General features: G+C 33.9%; 2 pseudogenes across 1 annotated transcript; both read left to right on the top strand.

Annotated features, from left to right (window-relative positions):
- Positions 1-1,142: 1,142 nt before the first annotated feature.
- On the top strand, positions 1,143-3,022 carry LOC149184978 (bidirectional sugar transporter SWEET1-like; annotated as a pseudogene). Its single transcript, XR_016256833.1, has 6 exons — positions 1,143-1,313; positions 1,404-1,440; positions 1,541-1,760; positions 1,835-1,992; positions 2,151-2,270; positions 2,756-3,022. The product of XR_016256833.1 is annotated as a bidirectional sugar transporter SWEET1-like (transcript).
- Positions 3,023-5,973: 2,951 nt separating this feature from the next.
- Positions 5,974-11,319, top strand: LOC149184977 (bidirectional sugar transporter SWEET1-like; annotated as a pseudogene).
- The last annotated feature ends 1,052 nt before the right edge of the window (positions 11,320-12,371 follow it).

Genomic DNA, 12,371 nt, shown 5'->3' with positions numbered 1-12,371 from the left:
ATTTGTCTATATTTCTGTCATTTCTTGGACCATAACTAATACTAATTGTTTCCTAAAAGTGGGGAGTCTAGCTACTCATGGGGTGAATCCTATTATCTTTCCAAATAAACAAATAAACTAAATAATATTTTATTCACTACAATATATTAACATTTACATGTGTGAATTCACTTTAGTCTTACTAACTCTTATTATCTTTCAAAATAAACAAAGAAATGATATAATAATTTATTATTACAATATAGTAACATTTACATCTACCAATCCGCTTTAGTCTTAACTTCACAACCAACCATATTCACAAGTAATTATAAATAATAATATTTGCAAAAGAAATACCAAAATATCACAATAAACCTAATTCATTTTATATAATAACAAATTAACATTATTCATTTTCATATTTTTATTATAAAACAAGTTAATTTTTAATTTAATTGATATATTATTTTTATTTTAAAAAATGAATAACCTAATTACCTATTAAAGATTGAAGAAATTACTAAACTCACTCGTAATTTACACAACTCATTCATTCTCCAATGTCTCGACACAATAATATTTTATGTTTTAAATTTATATAAATAAAATTCAACCTTTAACATGCAAACTTTATAAATGTATTTAAATATAAATTTATAATTATTTGATTAATATTTTTAAATAAAATATTTATTTTTCCAATTATAAAAATATATTAACTTATAATATAAATATCTTATAATCTACTTGCCAGAACTAAATGTATTTAAAAATAATTTTACAATTATGTTATTAATATTTTTAATTAAAATATTTATTTTTCTAATTAATAATAATAAAAATATATGAAACGTGATCGGAATAACTTATCGAATCAAAATTACGTACGTACTGGTGAACGTCATATCCCCAGGGCGGCCTGACCCATGAAAGCTAATGTCCGTAATTTCTATCAGAACTAATTTATGTAACATGAATCAGGATGCCTCAGGAATTCATATTTTAAGGCTGTGGAACTTTAAATAATTTGGTTTTGTTTATGGTTTCCACCGGCATTTATGTAACATGAATCATGATGCCTCAGGAATTCATATTTTAAGACTGTAGAACTATAAATAATTTGGTTTTGTTCATGGTTTCCACCGGCATTTATTTTTGTTGATGCTTCACTAGTGCCTGGTCTGCCCATCGATTGGTCTGCCTCCACTCCGTTAATCGTTCGTTCTAACGAAGTGATTACGAAATTTAAACACTTATACAAGCGCAAAACTGGGCCGATCGCACCGAAGATAGGAAAATGTTTAATATACATTTCCTGTTCGGGATCTTCGGTGCGTATACACGCTCTATCCACTTTAATTTCTTGGTTCCAAGAAGTTTGTTTCAGGCTTCTTAATGTTTAATTTGTTATTTCATGACAGGCAACATCACTGCCCTGATACTCTTCTTAGTTCCTTTGTGAGTTTTCCCAACTTATGTCGTCATTTAATGAGAAAACTTATTGATGCACATATAATTCATAATTGTTCTAGTTTATGATCCGACTGGCACTGTGCAGAATTACGTTCTGGAAGATTATTCAGAAAAAATCGACCGAACAGTTCTCTGGATTTCCGTATGTTTCCACGCTTCTGAATTGCTTACTTTCTGCATGGTATGGCATGCCGTTTGTATCACCCAATAACCTTCTAATGAGCACGGTTAACGGAACTGGGGCCGTCATAGAATTCTTCTACGCAGTTGTGTTCATCTGCTATATTCGCGACAAGAAATACAGGGTAAGTATAGTATTGATTAATAAATTTGTTTCCGAGCAGGGTGATCCCCATTTGAATGACGGTGGATGAAACAGGGGAAGATATTTGGCCTTCTGGTAGCTGTTCTCAGTTTTTCGCAATGGTCGTCCTGGTATCGCTCTTGGCAATGCGCGGACAAGTTAGGAGGTTATTTTGCGGCTTCGTTTGCGCCATCTTCTCCATCTGCATGTACGGGTCTCCTCTGTCAGTAATGGTAAATCTCTCTACTTCCTCTTTAGGAAAACCAATTTTCAGTGAGCATTGTTTAAGTCAGCATAACGGTCAAGAGAATGCGGTTTTTTTCAACAATTTACATTTATGCCTTAGTATGATATGTGAAGTGACCCGAAGGGCGATTTCGATGGTGTGCAGAGGTTGGTGATTAAGACGAAGAGCGTAAAGTATATGCCGTTCTTCCTGTCTCTGTTTGTCTTCCTATGCGGCACCTCCTGGTTCATATTCGGCCTCTTGGGAAACGATCCATTCGTTTATGTAGGTTTAACGATACTTACAATAGATGATAAATATATTTGCACAACAATTATAAACATTCACCTTTTGGGTATCTTCGATAAACAATTTTCTGTTTCATGATTGAATAACCTTCATCATAAAGATCTTTTACAAAAGTAGAAATTGTACAACAAAATAAAATAGTTAAGTATTGAAATTACTTGTCTGAGAACATCATTAAACATGACTGCATAGCATGATCGAAATCAAAACTGTAGATATAATATTTTTAATTCAGTGTATTATCCTTTAAAATCTACAAGTAACAAAGAATGAAGTAAATATTTTTAAGCATTACACGTTCAGTACTCTATTATATGATTTTACCAGCAATCTTTACCGTTGCAACCTAAAATTCTTATAAAACCCGAATTTAGATAACTCTATTCTAGTGTAACTCTATGTTAGCGCTGTATTTATGAGATGGAGGTGTTAAATTTTTCAATGGTTTTATGGATCCACAGGTACCAAATGGGTCTGGAAGTGCCCTCGGAGCATTGCAGTTGATTCTGTATGTTATTTACAAAGACTGGAAGAATACGAACAACGACAGTGCTACATCGTCTCATCCTCCAGAAAAGGAGGCAAAGGTACAGGGCGTTGATCAAATGAGCGATGTGGAAAAGGGATCTTATGGGCAGGCAAAAGCGGATGGTGCTTCTGCTTCTCAAGTAAAAGTTTTGAATGGAAATCATATCGGAGTATCAAGCATGAATAGAAATCATACTTGATACGTTGAGTAAACATATTAGCGTCATCAATTGTTCCATTTGAGATTATTAACTGTAGAATTTTTCAAATGAAGAAATGTTTGGACTTCTGTTTGGGTTCTAATACCAGTAAGTTCTTTCTTATTCATAACAGTGATATATATAGAGATATAAAGACTGGAAAAGATTTATATTGGAATCAATTTTAATCTGAACTCTGTATTATTATAGGGGCCATTCCATATCACCCTTCCATATTAATAAAGGTATTTTGTTTTGGCTGAGATGGTCATTGTGTTACCTAGCCTAATTTTTTTTGAAGAATATCTAGATAACAATCGTGTTCTTTCTCAGCATATTTCTATTGGGTATATACAAGTGGTACAAGTGATGATTGCATTTCCTTATTGGGTATCATACAAGTGGTACAAAGTGTTATCATAGCAAGTGATATAAGTGATGACTGCATCTAAGGGGTTGGTAGTAGGGGGTCACAAAAATTGATATAATAGAGTTTTTTTTTTATTTACATAGTAATAAAAACAAGATTTGTGTTTTTTTTGCAAAGGGAAGGGTTTCTAAGTTAAATTATTGTACATTTTTCTTATTGTCTCGCTACTTGTTAATTTAGTTAGATAGAATCATTGATTAAAGTGTAAAATTTGTAAAATACTAATTCACCTTGCTTCTTAGTACATCTTGATTCCCATCAATTTGTTTCTATTTTTGGTTCTTATATCATTTTATAACTAACACGCTTTTGACTTGGTAGAAATGGAATCAAATCCCATATGTGGTTGGAAATGAGCAAATTGTGTTCTTCCTTTTTTGTTTCTTCCCAATTAAAGTTTTTTTTAGCCTCTTCATAAGATTGCATACCAGTGCATGGTCATGCATGCTTTTGTAACTCTAAGTGCATGTGGAACTTTTTCCACTTCAAATATCCTTACACTATCATCTAAGATATCACTCATGAGCTCCCACTTATGTGTTAAACGTTGTGGTCAATCCGTATCTTCTATGACCTTGTCATTACGTTTGGAATTCTCATGTGAAGTGCATGAAGAATCATAATCTGGAATACCTTCATCTGGAAATGGTTGAGTTGTTGAGATGTTTCCTTTAGATTTCCATGTAGAGGATCTTCAAGATTTACACTCCTCTCAATAAATATTTTTTCTATTGAAAGTGTTGGGTGTAGTTTTTGTACGTGCTTCCTATACTTTATTTCCGAGTTTTGACCCTTTTCCCTTCGGACCAACAAAACTTTACATGTTAACAACCTTTTTCCTTATTGTGAATAACATATTTTAGCATCATGTGATGCAATATTATTTTTTATGGCTGACTTGGGTAAGCATTGGAGGAGTTTTTTTTGGATCCTTTCCACTTTTTGAGGTGTTTCTCACAAGAATGAGGTTATAGAATGAACAACCACATAGATCAGTCTAATGTTGAAAATTGGCAACAAGAAATTGCTAAAAATAACAGTTTGGGCATCAGTGCTGGATTGAGCAACAAATAATGAAAAATGGAAGTGCTAAAAATAGAAGTTTTATTTTTAGCAGTGCAGTGTGGATTCCTATTTTAGTCAGTCCCTGGACTAGAAATAGGAAGTAAAATTCGAATTTGGTTAAATCGGTTTGAGTTAATTAGTTAACGAAAATCAAAGTCTTTGTTTCTCCACTGATTGGTGAATGTGTCCTTCATTTTCTCCACTGAGTGAGGAATTATTCTATATTGAGAGGATCGGTTGACTTAGTTTAACTTAGTCAAGTCGAGTTAGATTAATTTAACAAGTTGTTAAATTAATGAGATTCAGATTGTTGATGCTTGCATGCATGTGACAGCTAGTATTTTCAGGTAACTGAGTATTCACTCGTGGATAACTGATACATGTTAGTTCAAACAAGGACCCAGTTAAGATCAGATGAGGGATAGTGTATTATCAATTGCTAGGATATTCCTAGTGAATATTCCTTGCATGAGGAAGGAATATTATTCTTTCTAGTACTGTGTAGTTGGAGCTGAGGTGACAGCAGATATGATTTGGGCCAATTCACACATGTTATGTAATTGGACCCTAATCAAAATTGCGCAAGGAAATAGGGGCTTGGAGGACTTGTGGAGCCTATATATTCAGGCCTAGATAGTCCATGAGCTACATCATCAGAGTATAAAGAGAGAAAGATAGCTTTTGAGCTGATTCTTTTTGTATTTTTTGAGGATTTCCACTTGAATGATAATACAGAGATGGGTTTTTAGGCTGGTGCTTTTCCCAGATAAATTCTTCTGTGTTATGTGTGATTGATTCCTTCTTATCAGTTATATGTGTTCATGCTTGATGTTGCTCATGGTTCATTAGCTTCCGCAAAGTTTATGGTAGATGTGGATCTAGTATTATGCTTTAGTACATTGCATATATCAGTTTGATTTGTAGGTGAAATTTCTACATGATATCAGTGAGTTAGCTGATTTGTAGAGAAAATTCTACATGGTATCGGAGCACAGGTGATCAAGAAAGAATGGTATACAAGAAGGAAGAAGATTGTGGTTTCTGAGTATTGAATTAAGTTCTTATCACATCCATTTCACCGATGGAATTCTATGGTTTGAGACTTGAATATGCCCTTGATGGTGGTTCGAATTATATAGCCTGGAAGGATCGCATGGAGGCAGTATTAGAAGATAACAATCTAAAATATTTCTTAGATTAAGAAGTCCAGAAGCCGACTGATGCTACTCAATTGGCGGAATGGAAGAAGTGTGTGGCTAGAGCTAGAAGAATCATCCTGGAGGGAGTTCAAGATCACATAGTCTCGAGCCTCCATGGGAAGGAGACTCCATTTTCGTTGTGGAAAACATTGAAAGATCCTTATCAGAACAACAGTGACCAGAAGAAGCTGGCACTGAAGGACAAACTTCGAAAGATCAAGTGCGAAAAGGATGACATCATCTCTATGTATCTGAACATGCTCACCTCATGTAGGGATGAGCTTGCAAGTGCAGGGGTTGTGACATCTGATGGTGACATGGTGAGTCTAGCACTCCTTGGCCTTCCTAAGCGCAGGCATAGATACTAGGACTCAGTTAATGGAAGAAAGAAACTGCTAAATTGGGAACGGCTATGGTCAGATTTGATGTAGGAGGAGATCAAACGGAGCACCAGAGACGGTTCTTCATCCATGGAGGATGAAGAGCATTGTGCCTTAACGAGTAAGGCGAAGAAGGGGAAGGAGAAGGTTTCTCTTTCCAAATCCAGTTCTTCCCATGGTGGGAAGAAGTTTGACAAATCAAAAGTACGATGCTTTCGTTGTCATGAGGTGGGCCATTTTGTTACAAATTGTCTACAGAGAAAATCCAAGAAGGGATCTGGGGAAGGATCTGAAGGTGAGGCACTTGCTTCACAGTCTTCGCATGCATGGTTTCATCCATGGTAGGAAGTGGTTGGTTTCTTGATAGTAGAGCTTCTTTCCACATGTCCAGCAATAAGAGTTTTTTCAGTACTTTCGAGGAGAAATATCTCCAAATACTCATAGAGTTGGGTAATGATGAAAAGTATAGTGTCTTAGGTGAAGGCATGGTTATTTTTCAGAGGGAGCATGGAGCTCACCTTACCTTGACCAATGTCAAGTATGTACCAGGACTGAAGAGAAACTTGGTGTCGATCTTGATGTTGGAAGACAAAGGCTATGATGTAGTCTTCAGTAATGGAAAGGTTTTTTTTAGACACATCATCACTAGACAGGTGAAGCAGATCGGTTCACAGGTCAAGAACTTGTATGCTCTTGAGGGTCAAGATGCATGCAAAGCCTTGAGCAGCATGGCAACTGATGGAGACTTGGTGGTTGAGAGGGAGGGTATATTACCTCTCAACATGCAGCGCTAGAAGAAGTCTCAGACAATTGTGGAGGAGCCACGATTGGTTCAGCAGCTTCCGGAGGTTGTGGAGCAACCACAATAGGGGAAGCTGAGTGGAGATCGAGTAGAGACATCTACTCATGTAAAGGCCTCCTGAAAAATTTATCCAGCTACCAAATAATAAATATTCCTTGTGTATAAATTATAAAAAGTGGATATGATAGTTGAAATGCTTATGTGCAAAGAAAAATTTATTTAATTAATATTTAATAAGTATTTCAAATATAAAAGGAAAAGCATATCTCTCTCTCTCTCTCTCTCTCTATATATATATATATATATATATCTATATATAATACTTAAAAATTATATATTTATATAATTAAAATGTTTTTGTTTAAGGTAAAGATAAAAGTTTAATGTGAATATAGTTACACACCAACTCAATAACATAGGAGATCATAGACTTCTTAAGCTAGCTTTAAATTCCAGCCAAAACCACCTAAGGCTCAAACGAGGTTGATATAAAGACACAAACCATTGGGAGATCGACAAGAATGTTGCATTGCAAAACATTAATAACATTAAAAATATTGTTAAAATATTGTCACTTCTAAATTCAAAGAAAAAATGTGGTGTGAGAAAGTTTTAGCAGCTAAAAGAAAATTAATATATTATAAGGAGGTCATCAACCCTACCCTAGAATATCAAAAGTATCTCTCTATATTAACTAGCTCAAAGAAGAAAATTTATATAGCGAAGATTAGAACGAACTCTCATGAGCTCCATAGTGAAACTACCAAGTTCCTAATACACCATGGATGGAAAGGATCTCTCATCTCTGTGAGAATCGAGGATGAAATTCACTTCTTATTAGAGTGCGGGTATGAACATCGAGGATGAAAATCACTTCCTCTTAGAGTGCCCCGCCTACAACCACATTAGATCTCAGTTTCATAATCTTTGTTACAATACTGACCTTCCTAGCCTTTTAATATGTCAAAATTATAGTGAGCTGGGAGGTTTAATATGTCAAAATTATAGTGAGTTGGGAGGTTTCTCTCCAAGCTTTTTGAGCATAGGAATAAAATCTTAAATCGAACTAAATAATTCGTTTCGTTTCTTTAGGTCGATAGACCAAAATCTCGTCTCAATGAACGTTAATCACCATCATCATTATAATATCAATAATATTTTTAATTAAAATTTATGTATATATATTTTTTAATTATAAAATATGTTAATATTCAAATTGAATTAACAATTTATTTTTATTTAAAAAAATACATAACTTTACTCAAAAACAAACTAAATTACACTACTAACTCATACTACACTACCTTAGCGCAATAATATTTTATATTTTAAATTTATATAAATAAAACACAACTCTTAAAATGCAACATTTTATAAAAATATTTAAAAATAATTTTACATTATATATTTATTATTCCAATTATATACAACTTGTAATATTAATATATAATTGAACAAAACAAATTTAACATACAGAGCTATCTCAAAACAAAACAAAGAAAACCCTAAATTAAACCATGAAATTATTAAAATATTTAATTAAGATAACACAATTCACAAATATCAGTCAAGAAAGCAAAGTGACAACAATTAACTTCTATTTTCTAATATTCATATATAATTTAACTAAACAAATTTATAACACAAAGCTATCTGTAAACGCAACAGAAAAACCCCTAAATTAAACCATGAAATCATTAAAATTTTTAATTAAGATTACACAATTCACATACATCGGACAAGAAAACAAAGTGAAATCAATTAAATTCTATTTTTCTTATTACAAAATAGTAATAAAGTATTAACTTATAATATAAACATCTGATAACCCTTTTGTCAAAACTCTAACTAATTCAATTAAAAAATAAAAACATTACTCGCAAGGAATCTGAAAACGAAACAACCTTACTAAAATTGAACCATTGAATTATGAGAATATTCAGTTACGTTAACATAACCCATAGACGCATCCGAAAGCAAAGCAAGCTGACCTTAATTAATGTCTATTTAAAATATTTATTTTTCGTATTATAAAATAATTATAGATATTAATTTTGTAATATAAGTATCTTATAACCCTTCTGCCAAAACTATAACTAATTGAATTGAAAAACATGACTCGCAAGTATCTGAAAATGAAACAAGCTTACCTCTATCAAACCATTGGACTATGAAAATATTCAATTAAACTAGCATAACCCACACAGATATCCGAAGACTAAGCAAACTGAGGTCAATTAGATATCCGAAGACTAACCAGCCTGACATCATCACTTAAACTATTGAATTATAAAAATGGAAGTATAAATTATTTTAATTTTAGGGTGCAGACAGTGTTAAAACTAATGTGTTATAAAAAAAGTCAACATATGTAGTGACGTGAAACTTGATGTGAGCTTATGGAATCAAGATTACGTTTCGGTGAATGTGAAATTCCAGTGCCGCCTCACCCAGGAAAAGCCAACGTCGGTAATTTCGATGGCAAGTAAATGCATCATAGGTGAGATGGCAAGTGACGGTGGACGATATATGTTGCATGAATCATGATGCCTCAGGAACTCATATTTTAACACCGCATATATCCTACTACTCCAAGATTTATAAATAATCTGGTGTTGTTCATGCTTGACAGAAGCATCTGCCCATCGATGATCTGCTTCCACTCCGTTAATCGTTTGTTGTAGCAAAGTGATTACGGAATCTAAACACTTACACAAGCGTCGATCGGACCGACGATAGTAAAATGTTTAATATACATTTCCTTTTCGGGATCTTCGGTTGGTATACACGCTCTATCCACTTTAATTTCTTGGATGCAAGAAGCTTGTTGCCGGTTTCTTGATGTTTCATTTGTTCTTTCATGACACGCAACATCACTGCCCTTATACTCTTCTTAGTTCCTTTGTGAGTTTTCCCAACTTATGTATTCATTTATGAGGAAACATATTGATGCATATATAATTCGTAATTGTTTATGATCCTACAGGTACTTTGCGGAATTACTTTCTGGAAGATTATTAAAAACAAATCGACAGAACAGTTCTCTGGATTTCCGTATGTTTCCACGCTTTTGAATTGCTTGCTTTCTGCATGGTATGGCATGCCGTTTGTATCACCCAATAACCTTCTTATGAGCACGGTCAACGGAACTGGCGCCGTCATAGAATTCTTCTACGCAGTTGTGTTCATCTGCTATATTCGCGACAAGAAATACAGGGTAAGTATAGTATTGATTAATAAATTTGTTTCTGAGGAGGGTGAGCCCTTTTGAATGACGGTGGATGAAACAGGTGAAGATATTTGGCCTTCTGGTAGCTGTTCTCAGTTTTTTTGCAATGGTCGTCCTGGTATCGCTCTTGGCAATGCGCGGACAAGTTAGGAGGTTATTTTGCGGCTTCGTTTGCGCCATCTTCTCCATCTGCATGTACGGGACTCCTCTGTCAGTAATGGTAAATCTCTCTACTTCCTCTTTTGCAAAACCAATTTTGAGTGAGCATTGTTTAAGTCAGCATAACGGTCAAGAGAATGCGGTTTTTTTCAACAATTTACGTTTATGCCTTAGTATGATACCTGAAGTGACCCGAAGCGCGATTTCGATGGTGTGCAGAGGTTGGTGATTAAGACGAAGAGCGTAAAGCATATGCCGTTCTTCCTGTCTCTCTGTCTTCCTATGCGGCACCTCCTGGTTCATATTCGGCCTCTTGGGAAACGATCCATTCGTTTATGTAGGTTTAACGATACAATGATAAATATATTTGCACGACAATTATAAACATTCACCTTTTGGGTATCTTAGTTAAACAATTTTCTGTTTCATGATTGAATAACCTTAAGCATAAAGATCTTCTACAAAAGTAAAAATTGTATAACAAAATAAAATAGGTAAGTATTGAAATTACTTGTCTGAGAACATCATTAAACATGACTGCATAGCATGATCGAAATCAAAACTGTAGATATAATATTTTTAATTCAGTGTATTATCCTTTAAAATCTACAAGTAACAAAGAATAAAGTAAATATTTTTAAGCATTACACGTTCAGTACTCCATTATATGCCTTTACCTGCAATCTTTACCGTTGCAACCTAAAATCCTTATAAAACCCGAATTTAGATAACTCTATTCTAGTGTACCTCTATGTTAGCGCTGTATTAATGAGATGGAGCTGTTAAAGTTTTCAATGGTTTTATGGATGCACAGGTACCAAATGGGTCTGGAAGTGCCCTCGGAGCATTGCAGTTGATTCTGTATGTTATTTACAAAGACTGGAAGAATACGAACAACGACAGTGCTACATCGTCTCCTCCTCCAGAAAAGGAGGCAAAGGTACAGGACGTCTATCAAATGAGCCAAGTGGAAAAGGAACAAGGCCGGGTTGATCAAATGAGGGAAATTGAAAAGGGATTTGTTTTTCAATGAGCGAAGTGGAAAAGGGATTTTATGGGCAGGCAAAAGCCTATACTATGGAATGGACATTAAACGTGAATGGAATGGAAATTAAAGTGTACTATTAAGCACTGAGGTGAATGGAATGGAAATTAAAGTGCAGTAATAAGAACTGATGTTCAACAACATAATTTGCTGTGAAATAATTTTTACATCTATGTTATAGATGTATATAACATAGGTGTGTATTACGAGTTGGTTGTTAATGGTTGAGAGTTTTTAAGTTAGAATTTTTAATGGATTTAGTCTGTCATCTATTTTTATTTATGTAACTATGGTTTTATCAATAAACCAATAAAGTATAGTGTGATTTGTATCTGCTGTGTAATTATGTTTGTTTTTGGTAGTTTTTCTAAATTGGTATCAGAGTTAGTTCAACCATGAGAGGCTATAATTATGCGAATTCTACAGGTTTAAATAATTATATCGGATACTGCAGAGAGGTGATTGTGTATTTTTCATGTGTTAGATTTTTGTGTGCATGTGTGGTGTTCTGCTGTTTAATTGAAGAGGCAATCATTGCCTTATTGTGATTTGATGTGGATATAGTGAGGTTGCCACTAGTGACGAATCCATGAGTGTAATTGTTGAACCCATACCAGATCAGATGTGATAGAGATAAATAGGGAACATCGTCGTTATTATTTTGAAGTGTTGAGATCTTACATTTTGAGTGGGATCTCGTATATATATGAAGTTGTATGAAATCCTGGTAAAACTTTGTGGTGTAGGTAGTAGTTTTCCTATGTTGCAATATGTCATTACTATTATTGGAGTGTGTAATGATGAAATGAAGAGTAATTATTGAATAAAGTAACATAGTTTGAGTTAGTGGTTACGTTATTTTGTGCCAATAAAACATATCATTAATTTGGTTATGTTTATATTCTATTATATGTGGGTGGTCAAATTGTTCTTCAGTCCTTCAAGATCAACAATTATCATTTATTTTTGTGTGTATGTTAAAAATAGTCAAGTTGTATGATTGACTTCTCAATATACACAATACCCAAAACATTTAACTA

This window comes from Pinus tabuliformis, chromosome 3_2, assembly GCF_031772625.1.
Source record: "Pinus tabuliformis cultivar Carrire ecotype Pingquan chromosome 3_2, CPIR1, whole genome shotgun sequence".
Classification (NCBI taxonomy): Eukaryota; Viridiplantae; Streptophyta; class Pinopsida; order Pinales; family Pinaceae; genus Pinus; species Pinus tabuliformis.
The sequence above is the reverse complement of the archived record's forward strand: the minus strand, read 5'-3'. Positions and strand labels throughout refer to the sequence as shown.